This window comes from Zootoca vivipara, chromosome 2, assembly GCF_963506605.1.
Source record: "Zootoca vivipara chromosome 2, rZooViv1.1, whole genome shotgun sequence".
NCBI classification, from domain to species: domain Eukaryota; kingdom Metazoa; phylum Chordata; class Lepidosauria; order Squamata; family Lacertidae; genus Zootoca; species Zootoca vivipara.
Window position 1 is genome coordinate 80,594,459 of NC_083277.1, and position 13,687 is coordinate 80,608,145.

Sequence of the window (13,687 nt, forward strand, 5' to 3'; positions counted from 1 at the left end):
AGCCTATAGCAGTCCTAATCAGAAAGAAAACACTAAAGTTAGTATCATTCTTATTTAGTCAAGCAATTATAACAGAGAATTGCTTTAGTACCTCTAGGTGACTTCTGCACATTATTCAATTATGAATTTCAGTAATCCATGAATTATAATACATAAAAGAGAGTGAGAGCAGGGTAATTAATTTTTGTTAATATGAACAGTGTCATTTGTACAAGCAAGTATTTTAAATGTCAGTGCAAGGCTTTGTAATGCTGCATTTATATTTAAAGGAGACTTAATAAAAATTCTTGGCTTCTATGGGCAACAAAACACCAATCTCTCTCTCTCTCTCTCTCTCTCTCTCTCTCTCTCTCTCTCTCTCTCTCTCTCTCTCTCTCTCTCTCTGTGTGTGTGTGTGTGTGTGTGAATTATATTATCAATACCCATCTCACAATCACATTTTTTATGCAAGAGCATCATCAAAACTGCATACTTTATGTTATTCTTGCCATGGGATAAAACAAAATAGTCCCAAGATCTTTACAGTAAAGCTCACTGGCACATCATCAGTGGTGGACTTTGGGCTCACAAATTTCAGCAATGCCCTGTGCGATGCTAAAATTTGGTGCCCCCTACCTCTCACGCACCAATTCTACAGCATTGTTGTGGTGCCCCCTACAGCGCAGTGTCCAGTGCGGCCAAACTGGTCACGTTACCATTGAAGATACATCAAGGAAACATCATGAACAGTTTGGTCCTCAGAAGTAAAGGCAATTGTGAGGGCATAGAATATCGCCTCCAAAGAATCCATACATTTAAAGAGCGCCTTAACGTTCTGGTCTCATTGACATCTGCCAGAAATCTATCCTAACCAGAGAATCTCTCCTCCAGAAAAGTGAGGAAGATACGATCCATACCAAAACATATTCATTTTTGTTGGAGACTGTTTATCCAGCACCTGTTATTTATCCTATGCCTTGGATAGCATATCAAGGATGCTGTGCAAACCGTTCTTTGTACCTGCTTCACCAAATAAGCAACCACAGCAAACAAGGTAAGAGCAGAAGCCATCTGTTGCCTGACATATCATTCTTGACTAACATTCTAGACTACCACCAATTTCCATATTTGTCAATGTTTCCAGTAGAAAAGCTGAAAAATTCTGAGATACAAAAAGCAATGTCCGCATATGCTGTTGGAAAACTCTATGGTGGGATGGGGAACCTCACGCTCAGGGGCTAAATGTCATCTTCCAAGTCATTCTACTAATGACCCTTGCTTGTCAAGATGCAAAAAAGAGGGGTGGATGTATAGAAACTCGCCTACTGTACAAAGATAACAGTTACATTCATTGCTGCATCCTGCCCACCACTGGAAAGGGGGCCCACAAAGTTTCCCAGAACGAAATGCAGCACTTTGACTGAAAAAAGGTTCCTCACTTCTGCACAATGGTTTTAACTAGGAAGTTCAAGTTCAAATCTCCTTTTACACACCATATTTATTTGGCAGATGTTACGGGATGGTGCTGTGGGTTAAACCGCAGAGCCTAGGGCTTGCCAATCAGAAGGTCGGCAGTTCGAATTCCCATGACGGGTTGAGCTCCCGTTGCTTGGTCCCAGCTCCTGCCAACCTAGCAGTTCGAAAGCACGTCAAAGTGCAAGTAGATAAATAGGTACCGCTACAGCGGGAAGGTAAACGGCATTTGCGTGTGCTACTCTGGTTTGCCAGAAGCGGCTTTGTCATGCTGGCTACATGACCTGGAAGCTGTACGCCGGCTCCCTCGGCCAATAACGCGAGATGAGCGCTGCAACCCCAGAGTCGGTCACGACTGGACCTAATGGTCAGGGGTCCCTTTACCTTTACCTCTATTAGGATCCTCATTGGTATTCCAAAGACTATCCGGTGGCTCCAGTGCCTGTTTTGAGATCTAACAGCTCTGTGTTACTGAAGGTGGAAGCAGAAACTGCTTGGTAGTCCCCTTTCATTTTATGAGCAATTGCTTTCCTGATTCCTGGGAACCATGAGATCTTTGGTGGCTGCCACACACTATTTCAGGGAGGAATGGAAACAGTTAAAGCAGTCAGTTGTGGAATGAAGAATGAAGCTAGCGCAGGACCAGTGTATGGTGTTATGGTGGCTCCAGGCTGTGAGGTCAGCAGGGCTGAGAATGCCCAGCAAGAGTGTTGAGAGAATTGGTGTACAAGCTAATATTCATGCAGCTGCATGTGCCCGCACACAACACACACACACACACACACACAGAGAGAGAGAGAGAGAGAGAGAGAGAGCGCACTGGCTCCAGCCTTGCAACTCTAGCTACAGAAAATCTTTCCCTCTTCCACCTTATTGTTGAAACGCAATTCAGAATAATGACAAGGCTCAAAATCTCTGTGTCAAAAACCTGAAATCCTGTTGGCTTGGGGTTCAGCTACACAAATATTTTGTTCATTCTATGGCTTTTCATGGAAACCAAAGTCTTTGGCCTTTGAGCATAGAAAAGTAGGTTTTCTTTGTTGTAGATGAGCAATTTAATGAAAATGATATTGAAATGCCTTTTCTATGAAAAGTAGTAAATCAATTACAAAAGCAATTTCCTTACCCAGTATGATTTTATTGTGTTTGACCAGGGCATTTGATAAGCATTAGTTCTCGCTGAGAGCAAAGAGTAAATTTTATTTCAAGCTTGCCTTTTATGTATTGAAATGGATGCATCAGAAGGGCAGTTCAGTTGAATACTGGGTTTCTTTATATATCTCTGTGATGTATGGATAGATAGATATTTGGATATAGGTTAGGTGGAGTACACCACAATCATTTGGTCCCAAAAATGAAACCTTATATCGAGATTTCGTCATATTAGTTGTGTTGAAACCTTTGCCTGAGCATGTGAAGGGTTAAACTTTTGACAGGACAGAGGCAAGCCCAGGTATGCAAGCTACTCTTCAGATATTCAAAAAAGTAGTTGGGGGGGAATGAATCAGATATTGAAGCATGTTTAATTGAAGATGTTTGGAAACTGTCCCTGGGATTGGGAATGCTGATAAACCAGGGTCCCCAGTCACAGAGAAGTGTTGTTGATTTTAAGCCTACTCAACTGAACAATCAGAGTTCTTAAGAGCGGCTAGTGGACATGGTGGTGTGCCCAGTCTAACCATGGCCTTAGTGGGATGGACTTGCTACATAGTGTCAGGTGCAAACAGTGGCATAGTGTGAGTTGCCAGCACCTGGGGAAAGGCGGGGGTGGGAGGGAGGGAGGAAAACGGGCAGAGTACGCACACACATTTAACTGCCTAATGGCACCTGCATCACCCAGGAGATGAAAACTGCAGAGATAAGAAAAGAAGAGTCGTTCCATTGTCTATTTCCTGGTTTGCATGGAGAAGCCATCTTCAATGGAGCAGAGTGACAGAAGCACTGGGTGTTTAAATTTCGCACCCCTAATAATTTTGCACCCATGGCAACCACCTCTGTGCCCCTCCCACACACTACACAATGGGGTAGAAGAGATGGGAGGGGCAACCGTGTAACCAGGCAATTTGCCAAGGTAAAATCCAAGCTGTCAGCGAGTCCAATGGAGCAGGATCAAAGCAGGAAACAGTAGTGTGATCAGGTCATTTTAGGGAAGCCTTGTTGCATTTGGCAACCCTTCTCTCCGTTCCACTGAGTGGTGTCCTGGGCATCGGCCCCAAAGTTCTGCCCTGTATGCACCGCTGGCACGAGACAGGCACAAAAGCAAAAGTTTAAATCAGGAAACAGCCATTTTGGTAGGTGTGAAGTCTGGTTTAAAGCTGAAGTCCAATCTGTGCACACACACTTAGAGAGAGTTGCAGTGAATTTACTGAGACTTATCACATCCACGCCATTCATTTAATTGATATACCGTAAATCCATCCTAGCTTTCCTCAAAGAACGTGGGGAACTGCCGTTTTCTAGGGGAGTTGGTAATTGTTTCTGTAAAGTACAGTTCCCAGAATTCTTTGGGGGAAGCTATGGCAGTTTAAATGTTATGAGTACTTTAAAGGTGTGGAGTGCCTGTGACCGTACCCCCCCCCCCAAAAAAATAAAGTTGCAAACGGTTGTACCAGCTTATGCCATAAAAAAGTTAAAATGTGTGATTGCATGCAGTCAAAGGGACAAAAATTATATTTAAATCCAAATAATCTGGTTAAACTGGTGTGTGGGTTAGGGCGCCTCTTTTATAATAACAAAAATATATTTTCTTTGAGCGAACAGGAAGCTTCAATAAGGCCTTTGCATATATCTTCTTATATGGCTTCTGCCACAGAACCTGCACCTCATTTCCTTTGAAAGCAATTATAGTAGGGAGAAACCTGCTTGTCTATCTGCCCCAATACTAATTTAATACCAGCCATTTCCCTGATAGGATCAAATAAAGAATGAATCTATCTCCTTCTTTTATTAACAGTTGAAAGGAGACACCTCATTTCACAAATGATTATTTTTTTCATTCATGTTGCTTGCTCAGTCTCTATGTCTGACAATGGTAACATAATGTATGAAAATGGTATTTATACATTTGTGGGATATGGTGGTTCCAAAAGAGAAGCCAGCTGATATTATTTTTTCCTTTTTGTCATTGAAATGTTATCTTCCTCCCCATTCTTCTACCTGTCTTAAAAGTCTCACCAACATACATGAGTTCCTTGTTCCTCAAAGGACACTCTTACTCTCTATTGTGCAGAACACTGAACAAAAACTGAGGATACAAAAGCAATAAAAAATAAAAATGCATAATCCCATAACACCACATATCCATTTTCCAACAACATTTTATTATATCCTCAGAGAAGCCGCAGCCTCAGTGAGCATTTCAGCATATGGAATCATTTGTGGAAATTCTGTCCTCAAATTTAATTTGCTTTCATTAAAAAAAAAACCCACTAAAATGAAATGATACTGCAGCATATTGGCAAAAATGTGATTCATTGATTTTAATTTAAAAATTGCTTGCTGAGATTCACCGACCACCACCTAGCGTGACAATAGCGAAGGTGCTTCAAGGAAACACTCAGAGCAATTTTCTTTTGTCTCCTCTCCTGCTGAATTCAATATTCTAGATCCACCCATAAAGTTAATGGAAACTTTATTTGATTGTGGATGTGTTTGATCTATGGCAGATATTCTTGCTAGGTATTTGAATCAGAGACAAGTGAGATATGCTTCTTTATAATGGGTAAGTTAGTGATAATTGCCATGCAAGCTAAAGTGGTTTTTTTTGGGGGGGGGGGGGGTTAAGAAGATCGTGTCATTGAAGCAATGACTTGATCTTTACTGTCCCAGAGGGCATGACTAGACCTTATGGGGTTAAGTTACAGGAGGGTAGATTTGGGTTGAACGTTAGGTGAGATGCACGTTTGTTTGTTTGTTTGTTTGTTTGTTTATATATTTCATAGAATTTATAAACTGCTTTTTCGTAAGGGGTCTGAAAGCAGTGTTCATCAAGGGTAAAATAGTACAATAAAGAAAGAACGTCAGTTAAGAACAATTTCACATACTGTAACATTAGAACACCAAAACTATACTGTACAAAACAGCCTAGCCCTATGGCAGCCTAGCCCTATGGCAGAATTAATCAGTGCATTAGTCAGGGCTAAGAGAAAAGATAGTCCAAGCAAGTTGAAAACAGAACAAATTTTCAAGAGAGGTGGAAGACTCTCTGGCACATTCTGGTTTCATTCAGTTTTATTTGGTGCTGCATAACAAATCCCAAAACTGAATTAAGGGACAAATGCTCTGGAAAGCTTGGAATGACACTTCGTACAATATTGTATAACCCCCCCACACACACACACACAAAACAACAACAACAACAACACCCAAATGAATGTCCAATAAACAGTTTGTCTGAAAGCAACCTGTGTGAAGGGGGAAATCATGGATGCATAGAATTGGAGAGTTGGAAAAGATCCCTGAGGATCATCTAGTCCAGGCATCCCCAAACTTCGGCCCTCCAGATGTTTTGGACTACAATTCCCATCATCCCTGACCACTGGTCCTGTTAGCTAGGGATCATGGGAGTTGTAGGCCGAAATATCTGGAGGGCCTGCAGTTTGGGGATGCCTGATCTAGTCCAACCCCCTGCAGTGCAGGAATATGCAGCTGTCCCATACGGGGATCGAACCTGCAACCTTGGTGTTATCAGCACCACACTGTTACCAATGTAGAGCAAAGCCTCTCTGCAATGATCTAAAAGGAAAGGGAGGTGCAAAATGCTCACAGGACATTAGCAGATTAGACATGCATGTTTTTATATTTATTTTAAATCCTTTTTATACTATTTTTCATTTAAAAATAAATCTCAAGTCACTTGACAACAATAAAATAATGAGAGTACTCATAAAACACAAGAATAAAAAAGTAAAAAATGTTGCCGCTACAGTATTAAGGTCATTAGAAGCTTTTGTCATTGGTTCCTCCATTGCCGAAGCTGACTTGCCAATACGCTTGTCCAACTCAGCACGGATTGAGAGGTTGCTGGGACACAAAATTTTGGGAATAGCATTAATTTTATTCACCATCTGTTGGTTTGTTAAAATGACTTATGGTCATAAAAGAGGATATAGCAACTCCTTTTTGTTTATGATCATATTACTATATTGGTAGATGGGAAAGTGTAATCAATCTATGAGTGAATCAGAAGTGGATCATGATGTCACCAGATCTGGGCATTGTTCAGTATTTATTCATTTGTGCAGCTCCTTGGCTATATTTATTACCTTCAAATCATGAAGCCTCACTTGTTGCTTTGGCAAAGGGCATTACTAAACTCAGAAACCTGTAAGTTCATGTCAGTGGCAATAGCTCCTTTTCCAGCACTGGACATTATTTTTTTCACCGTGATGTACTAGTATATAATTAAGTCAGTACATAATAAATTTATTATGCTATTAAAACACTAATTGCATTACAAATACATCCTCTTATTTCTGAAATATTTATGATCTCATTGAATTGATTAAAGTCCTATCCCTGTGCAATTATGCATTTACTGAACTCACAATGTAATCCATCACACATTTAGTTGGAAGGAAGTCTCAATGCATTCAATGGGGCTTGTTCCTGGGGAAGGGTGGCTAGTGAGAGTGGAGAGCTGCCCTCCCACCCTAGGCCAAATTTGACAGGTGGATGGGACTGCCCACCTGTCAGTCACCTGACATCACAGTGACATCAGGTGACGGAGTGCTTTGGGATCTCAACAACTCTCAGCGTTTTTTATTAGTATGATTATTTCTTAATTTTGTATAGCACCCGTCATCTTTGGATCATGTAGGGCTTGCAGAGAACCCTTCCCAAAGTGCCACTGATCAGAGATCATCTGCACTTCAGAGTGCCAAGGAGGGCCCTTAACCCAGGGCTTTGCAAGCCATTTCAAGGATTGGCTAGTATGGAGCTGTCCAGGGGAAACTCTAGTACAGGTGATTCTAGGGAGCCTGAAACAGCTGACTTCTGGCTCCACTTTCTGCTGGCTCGAAAGGCCAGTGTTGCCCCACCAGTGGTGTATAGGATTGTAGCCAAACAGAAGAAGAAAGGCAGCAGTCTGTTATATGAGCTGGAAGTTAATCTCCCAGCATTAGTTCAATGGAGAGTAGAGAGGAGGAAAGAGGAGGAGAGCTGGCAATACATCTTTAAGGAGCTATCACTTCTCAATAAATTGTGTTTGGATGTGTGAGATCAAACTGTAGCTCTCTACTGGTTTATATATTGCATAAAGGCCCACTTGTTGTTGTTGTTGTTGTTGTTGTTGTTGTTGTTGTTGTTGTTGTTGTTTACACAGTTATCCACCTTAGTCACAAGAGACTTCATTTCAGTGGCACTTTTGTTCACATAAATATGCTTTGAACAGTCGCCTGAAGGACTTACATACTCTAGCAGATTTGTCAGGACCATACAGAAAAGCAAAGGAGGTATTTCCTTAGAATTGAGGCTGATTATTCACAGCTTCCAGCAAACTTCACACTGTGAATGACTGAAGGAAAACATGTTTGTGAATGAAATATAAGACTTGCCAGCACCGAAACAGGATGTGATGACACTACTGTTCCTCAGTGTGTTTCCAGCAAGAGAAAAATGGAGAAGCAGGCAATTTAAAATGCAAATAAGATGCAAGGTATAGCTTTAATTCAAAATAAGAGAAACCCAACGTTTGAAAGAATCTATTTCTTAAAAGATGTATCCAGTTGTACTTTCTGGGGTGGGGGATTATTCTCTAAAGCAGATCTGCAAATTTTGGAGCAGCCTACTCTGGACGAGGCCGAAATACTTCCAAGATCACTTCCGCTTGCTCTTTGTTTGAAGCAACTGAACACCCCTGTTGAATCGAGATTACACCCTTGTGCCTTATATCCTCGGCAGCTTGTGGAATGGGAGCCTCTAGCTAGCATATCAAGGAAGCCTCTGATTGATTTCCCTGCCGCCTCTACTCAGGAGTTTGCTGAGATTGCACCACTTCAGGCTCCCTTTGAGAAACAGAAGATTTCTGTCTCCAATACTGCAGCCTTCTAATTTGACAAACACAAATATTGCCCCATAAAGAACAATGAAATGCCACACAGCAGAACCCGAAGCCCATAACAGAGACAAATGCATTGCGTTTAATCTCTTATCTCTTATAGAAGCCTAGAGAATGCATCCCGTTCCATGCTGCTAGCTCTTATTTATGGGCACAGATTGCCTAAGTGAGCACAATCTCTAAATAGCTGCACAGCTATTATGATAAGAACAGCAAGTGACCACTAAAACCTTGACATTTTATATACCTGAAAGGATGATGATGTGTTTGGTAGGTGTATCATAACACCTACCAAACACTTTAGGCGGCAGCGGGGATGTAGCTTCCCCCCATTCAATTTCATTAATAGCAAGGAACAGAAAAATATGCATACCTCGTGTACAAGGAGACACCCTCCAGCTTTCAGGCATTGCAGATGAAGTGACCCCTTCTGCCCCAGCTGTCATCTCAAGGCTACATGAGAACCATCTTGTCCATAGCAGAGGAGAGAGCAGGTAGAGCCAGCCTGCCATCAAATAACCTTACTGAGAAGATCAGCATAAACAGAAGGTGCAAGAGCATACCTGATCATCAGCTCACGGCAAACATAGGAGGCAGGTACCGTGAACCAGTGCAAAACATGTGTCGCACATATTGTGAGCGGGATTGCATTAAAGCAGGGTAATGAGGAATTTTCAATGGGGAAATGGGGATGGAAGGTTTTACATTCCCATGGTCTGGAGGTGAGTCTTCTGAAGCCACTTCTAAGTGTACTTTAAAGGGGGTATTGCACATGCCCTTGTGTACATCGGGAATGGGAAGAGAGGTGGGGACTCCACCACAATCAGGTTGGACTGCTGAACTAGTGAGTGTGTGAACTGAACCTGTGTGGTCACAAAAGAGTCAGGGATTCCCTCTCACCCCCCCCCCAGTTTAGGTAGGTGCCTTTTCTGTTTTAACCATCTTACACAATGCATCTCTTGACCCATTCACACAGTCTCTGTGGTGGTAACATACTTTGATTAGGGTCAGGTAGGCTGATGTATAGCAGATCCGGCTTGTGATCTGATGTTTAAACCCATACTCTTTTTTGAATATTGGAGCTTCTCAGCTGCTGATGGAAAGCTGCTTTGTTGTAGTAGTGCAAACATATGGAAACAACAACCAAAGCCATCCTCTATTGGCTCATGCCTTCTAAAAGATCCAGGTGGTCGTTGCTATTTGCATATGTTGCTGCTGCACCACGGATAAGTAAGTACATGAAAGCATTTCTTTTGTCAGCTACCCTGCCACCCCAAAAATGTGTGAATCCAGCCTTAGGGCAGGGGCTTTGAGGGGATGGTCTTCAACACCCTTATCGCCTCTTGGATGAATTTGATTCTACTGCCTCTTTGAATGATGAGTCCTTTGGGGCTATGTAGCTAAAAGTAAGTTAGGAAAGTGTGGTTGTTGCTGTTGTTTTTACTTTCAGCCCTATCTGCCGAATAAGTCTATAAAAATATTACAGACTCTGCCTCCTCCACCCCCTCAAGATGGGGTGGGTGGGTCTCAGCCCCATCCCAACAGAAATGGGGAGGGGGCTGAAGACTCCTTAGCCCTATACCAGTAGAGTTGGCACCTATGCCTGTATTTCTTCTATGAAAAACAACAGCAGACGAACATCACCAAACCCATCTAAAGATAAACTGAAGGAAGAAAAATGTGCAACATTACATTCAAAAGAAAAAAGCCAATGTGTACTTGGCAAGTGGGAGTTGGAATACTGATTTAGATGCCGGGTTATTTGGAAGGACTGTGATTTTTCTTTTTTTAAAATCAGTGCTAGGTAAAGCATTTATTAGGAATGGTTAAACTCTCTTATGAGGATTTCTAACTCATGGTAGAGGTTCAACCAGATGACCCCAGCATTTCATTCCAACTCTTATTATCTATAATTATGTGCTCTCTAGCACTGACTCTCATGGACTAATTATGCCCTGCCAACAAAGAGATCAGAGATATTGTGTTACTGAAGGTTAATTAACATCACCATCATTCCAATAGATGCCTATAGTTTCCCAAGAATATTGGGTCTAAAAATGATGCTGAAAACATCTTTCTTCCGAAATAATCTTTCACTGCACGTTTGACCTAATAGTGTAAGCCTACACTTGCCTACTCAGAAGTAAATCCCATTGATTTCCATGGGACTTACTACCAAGTTAGTATGTACAGTATAGGATTGCTGTCTAAACCACTTAGATACACATGGCACGTTTCCAAGCTATGACAATGGCTATATTTGCTAAATGAATTTAGTATGCTATGCAGTCTGGAAGAGTATTTAATAAATGCCAAGTCTGAACACACAGCAAGAAATGCAGTGGTTATATTTGCATATTTGTTCAGGATAATTGATAGACTTGTTAATTAAATGTTTTAAAAGGCAATGATCTAATTCAGTGTGAAGGGAAGAAAAAGTACTAAGGCAGACATTTCTTGGACTCAACTTTTTGTATATTTAAACAAAGAATTATAGCTGTAAGAATTATAGCTCATATTAGGTGAAGCTTCACGAGGAACTTCCTGAAGCTCAAGACCTAGTTCTAATAAAAGTTCTAAGAAAAACAAATATTAAGAGATCTAGAGAAAAGATAATAATAATAATAATAATAATAATAATAATAATAATAATAATTATTTATTTATTTATTTATTTATTTATTTATTTATTTATACCCTGCCCATCTGGCTGAGTCCCCACCACCACTCTGGGAAGCTTCCAACACACATTAAAACACATTAAAATATCACAGATTAAAAACTTCCCTAAACAGGGCTGCCTTTAGGTATTTTCTAAATGTCAGGTAGTTGTTTATCTCTCTGACCTCTGATGGGAGGGTGTTCCACAGGGCGGGCGCCACTACCGAGAAGGCCCTCTGCCTGGTTCCCTGTAGCTTTGCTTCTCGCAGTGAGGGAACCGGCAGAAGGCCCTCGGCGCTGGATCTCAGTGTCCGGGCTGAACAATGGGGGTGGAGACGCTCCTTCGAGATACAGGACCGAGGCCGTTCAGGGCTTTAAAGGTCAGTACCAACATTTTGAATTGTGCTCGGAAACGTACTGGGAGCCAATGTAGATCTCTCAGGACCGGTGTTACGTGGTCTCGGCGGCCGCTACCAGTCACCAGTCTGGCTGTCACATTCTGGACTAATTGCAGTTTCTGGGTCACCTTCAAAGGTAGCCCCACGTAGATAATTGGGTCAGCTCAATTGTACATCACGGGTCGGCTGCCATGCACATCATAAAGGTTCTACAGTATATGTCAAAGTAAGGGAAAACATTTCTGTTTTATCTGTCGCTAATTTCATCTTTCATTCACCTTTAGTCAGCAAATATTTCAAACTTTAGTGAAATATTTAGTGTAGTTTTTCAGTTTGCTCCCACACATCTTTATTCAAGTTCTGGGCCCATAGAATGGCAGCCATTTAAAAATGTACAGAAGTCCTGTAGATTCAAGATTTTAGCGAAAACGAACCTTGTCTCAAACCTCATAAAACTGCTTTGTTTGTTTCTCTCTTTTTTACAATCAAATGGTATATATTCATTTCATGAAATAAAAATAAATAAAGGGCAAATGAAAAATAAACAACTTATTGGTTATTCCTGGGTCAAGGGAAGGAAGGAGGTTGCATGCTGTTGGCTGGAGTGAACTGCAGTTTTCTAATGTAGTTCAAGTAAACATTCCAGTTGTGTATCACTGGGCAACCAGTGATAGACATGTTCTTATCTTAACTACAATTATGTCCCAATTTAATCTGTTAAAAATGCATAGATGCTTTAGTTCTTTTATCATCTGGAGCTGAGAAATGGAGGTGGCTTGTTACAATTAATTTCATTTGGCACATTAGCCAGCTGATTCCATTATCTCTAATTTGCACATATGGTTGAAAGCTACGTTTGCGTATCTGGATTCAATTTCCTTTCATATATCTCTTTATTTGTGAAAGTGCTGCATTCGGAACAATTTTATTAATTGGCCACCTTGATACTGCCTTAGCTAACATATCGTTCTTTAAACCCTCTTCATGATCTCTTTTAGAGATAATTTAGTTTCTTCACTGTTAGCTTCAAAAGATCACACCACGATCATTACAATTTCATGTACTTTTAATTTCCTTTAGTCTTTTCGCTGCTAACACTTAATCACTTTCCTTCTAGGAATATAATGGAGGAAAATGGATATTCCTCAGCGTCTCAGAAATGTAGCCAAGGAGTGATAAGAAGTGCCTCTTGATTAACACTGTTTCTAATCTTAGTTTTATCAGTCTGCCAACCTCCATTTTGTCTGCTTTCCTTAAATAAAAATGGTAAACTGATTTGCAGAAAAGCAGTATCTAATAATGAATAAATGACATGGGGTGGCAGGCATGTGGGGCTGGATCAAGTTGTATCCCTACACTCCCAGAAGGTTACTGGATCTAGTGGAGGCTTCCATGAACAGAAAGTGAAATCTCATAATTTTTTGGAGGTACAGGGAGCTTCAGATGGTAGAGCAAATCAGGAAGAAAAAAGCTTCCCTCTTTCATCCATTCACAGAAGCCTCCATGGGACCCGAGAGCCTTCCATTGAGCAGAAGGACACAATTGGATACAACCCTTACACAGTCATGTGTCTCACATTACGTGGAATTCAGGGCTTGTTTCCTCTGCTCAGTGTCTACCAAGCTGCTTAAATTTAGACAGATGTGCATCCAAGCATGCTTATCTCTGCTTTTATTTCCCCAAGCTGTGTATTATGTATGTGTGGAGTGGGGGAGACCCACTGTATTCAGAATCCCTTCCTTTCAAAGACACTTCAGAGATGCGGCTTATGTTATATTCCACTCACATAGTCATGAATAACTGGTACCACTAGCTCAATAGCGATCAACCCTCTATCAACACATTCTCTCCCATACGCTCTTTCGTAATAATGAGCAAAAAATAAATGTGAACATTTTCCTGGCCTTCTTACAAAAACAATCCTGAACAAACCCAAATCCCACTAATTTAGAGTGTGAAGACAGGGCTCTGTGTAAGAGGTGATTAAGGACTCAACCAGGCAGAGGGCCTTCTTGGTAGGTGGCACCCACCCTGTGGAATGCCCTCCCATCAGATGTCAAGGAAAGAAACAACTATCTGGCTTTTAGAAGACATCTGAAGGCAGCCCTGTTTAGGAAAG